This window comes from Balaenoptera musculus, chromosome 4 (genome assembly GCF_009873245.2).
Source record: "Balaenoptera musculus isolate JJ_BM4_2016_0621 chromosome 4, mBalMus1.pri.v3, whole genome shotgun sequence".
Lineage (NCBI taxonomy): Eukaryota > Metazoa > Chordata > Mammalia > Artiodactyla > Balaenopteridae > Balaenoptera > Balaenoptera musculus.
Window position 1 is genome coordinate 32,103,691 of NC_045788.1, and position 3,468 is coordinate 32,107,158.

The window sequence follows — 3,468 nt, forward strand, 5'->3', positions numbered from 1 at the left end:
TTAAAAAAAAAACAACGTACCGATGACTGAGCCGCACCCCACAGCAATTAAATCTGAATGTCTACAGATAGGACCCAGTCCAGACACTATACTTTAAAAAACAAACAAACAAAAAAAAAAACAAAAAAAAAAACGCCAGAATGGTTGAAACAAAGTATGAGAAGGAGAGCAATCAGAAGTGAACCTGGGGACTTCCCTGGTGGTGCAGTGTATAGGACTCCGCACTCCCAGTGCAGGGGGCCAGGGTTCGATCCCTGGTCAGGGAACTAGATCCCATATGCATGCTGCAGCTGAGAGTTTGCATGCCAAAACTAAGGAGCCCATGTGCCGCAACTAAGGAGCCCACGTGCTGCAGCTAAGGAACCCGTCTGCCACAACTAAGACCCACTGCAACCAAATAAGTAAATAAGTACTTTTTTTTAAAAAAAGCCGTATAAAAAAAGTGAACCTGAAGAGGCAGAAAGAGGCCAGGCTACATAGGGCCTTATAAGTCAAGTTACAGATATGGATCTTTATTCCAGGAGCAACAAGAAGGCATTGATGAGTTAAACGATGAGTGAAAAGTGACATAATTTCATCTGTAATTTGAAAAGAATTTTTGTCTGATGAACCCCATCAAATTTTTCACAGTGTAAAATATGGGGAGCCTACTTAGGAAGCCAGTGCAATAATTCAAGAGAAAGATTTAAAAAGGCGACCACGGAGAATAAAGTAAAATCAATGTGATTTCATGATGGAGTTGATATAGAGGGTTAGAGTAAGATATTATGCTTATTGAACTTTCAGGAATACCCATGATATTTTTACTTCCTTTTCCACTCTAGTGAATGCTTTGTAAGAACTAGGTCCATTCTGAGAATTGATAAAACTTCTCTGGGCTAAGAGCCAGTTCTGGGCCTATTAGCATTCAGATACATTTTTTTTCATGCCTCCCTGTTCTTTTTCACAGTGGCTGATCCCTGCGGAATCCAGCTGACTTTTGATTGGGTTCAGCCAATACAAGACTCTTGTGGGAGACTGAAGGACAGGAAAAAGAAGTCAAGGTAATTTTCTTTTTCTCTGTCTTGGATGATCTTTCTCTTTCTCTTTCTCTTTCCCTTTCTCTCTCTCTCTGTCTGTCTCTCTCTCTCTCTCTCTCTCTCTCTCTCCCCCTCTCTCTCTCCCTCTGCCCCTCTTTATCTGCTTTGGGTGGTGTCTCCAGCCATGGATTTGTCTATTTCTCTAGTTCACACCAGACAAGACTGATGTGTTTCTAGCTTCTTTTAGTGACTTCAGTCCCTAGAATTTCATAACACATCCTCCCTTTGACTCTGCAGCCTAGGTTTTTAGTAGTTTCCTGCTATTGCTAACCTCTGGGTTGCCTTCCTATACTCTATTTGACTTTTCAGCCATCTCATCACTTATGTAACCAAATCCCTTCTGGATTAAATTCTTAGAGAGTTTTCTATATTCCTGTTTGGACCCTGAGTGATACAAGCCTCAAAGCAAAAATCTGGAATTAATAATTATAAATGTTTAAGATCTGCATCACATGTTAGGCTCTGTCAAGGGCAGCTTCCAGGTCAGTATAATAAATTTAAGCACTGAGTAGTATAATAAATTAAGCACTGAGTTCTTTTGTTTCACTGGGCAGGCCAATAGCTCATAGTTCTTTTTTTCCAAAACAGAAATGTTTTTAAAGAGTAGAAGAGTCATTTTTATGTACTCAGTCTTTACGGATCCACTCTAAGACTTGGATCTTAGAATACTGTGGCGTTTATCCTTGTCCTTCATGACATCCCAACTACATACAGTAAACATTCTAAACGAGATGGTCAGTTTTTCTACAAGATTTTGGTATCTTTCAAAATATTTTTTTCAAATTTACTATTGAAAATTATAAATAATCATATAAAATAATTTTATCAAAATCTGTCATGTCAGCAATGAGGCATCTATCAAGCACCTAGTAAATGAGCGGCATGTTTTCACATATAATAGTTTGATTTCATTTCCCTTACTTGTCACAATAAAAAAAAAAATGTAGAAACTGATACCCAGAAAGGTTAATCAAATTGCAGAAGGTCATTTTAATAGAAAGTGATGTCTCTCTTATCAATAGCTGTAGCCAATCTATTTTATTGGCATTCTTTATACTAAATCTATGGGGTTTTTTTGTTTTTTTTTTTTTGGTCCAGTTAGGCCAGTTACTAACTAGACATCAAAGAGAAATGACATATTAGGTCACGCAACTTGATGGAAAACAACAATATTATAATTAAAATATTTCAACATATGGAGGCAGAATGGAAGTGTCTGAGAAAATTAACATCACATTGAAAGACTAAGCCTTTCTCTACAATAAAGTCTAGCATATTGAACAGACTGAAAAAGTTTCTGTATCATTCAGCTTTCTAAGTTTCATGCAACAGAAACCAATTCTGGATAAATTATTAAAATAAATTTTTGAAAGGAAATTGGTTTCATAAGACCTAAAATAATTCCAGTTTTAAAAACCTGTTCAGTTAGAGCAGGATGAACTTCAGCAAAGGCCCTATCCACGGAATGTTACTTCTGTGGAAAAAAATAGGACCTGTTATTCTGCCCTGATAACAAACCACAGTTGAAGGGGGGGTTGGTGGTTCAGGGTATATGAGTCAGGGGACACCAGGAATCTGTCTCAATCCAGCCACCGGGTGGCCATCTTGACCTGTAGGTAAATACTTATGTTAAAGAACTATAATACCAATGGTACAGAGCCAGTTTGTTATGGGTGATGGTCCTGTGGAAGAATTGTCTACCATCATGGCACCTTAAGGAATGACTATGGTCTGGTCTGAACAGGAGTTTAATAACAATCAAATCTCTTCGGAATGTTCAGGTTTCATCGGGCATGACCTGGTAGAAACAGCAGTGAGCAGAGCTGACTAGTCGAGCAGGGACCACAGCCTTAATAGGACAGGTTTCTGGTTGTCCAGGGTTTGTCTGCTGGCTTCCGCTGATAAGCACACAATCCTCAGCTCCTGTAAGCCATCACTGATCTTCAGATGTCTTCAAGCATGATTCTGAAGCAACACCAGGTTTTAGGCATTGTGTGGTAGGCAGAATAATAGCCCCCTAAAGATGGCCATGTCTTAATCTCCAAGACCTCTGAATATGTTACCTTACGTGGCAAAAGGGATTTTGTGGATGTGGTTAAATTCCTTGAGATGTGAAGATTATCGCGGATTACACAGGTGGGTCCAATCTGATCATGAGTCCTTAAAAGTGAAAAAACCTCCCCTAACTGTGGTCAGAGACAGAAATAAAGACAGAAGAAAGGTGGGAGAGATGCAGTGTTGCTGGATTTTTTTTTTTTTTTTTTTTTTTTAATGGCTGTGTTGGGTCTTTGTTTCTGTGCGAGGGCTTTCTCCAGTTGCGGCAAGCGGGGGCCACTCTTCATCGCGGTGCGCGGGCCTCTCACTATCGCGGCCTCTCTTGTTGCGGAGC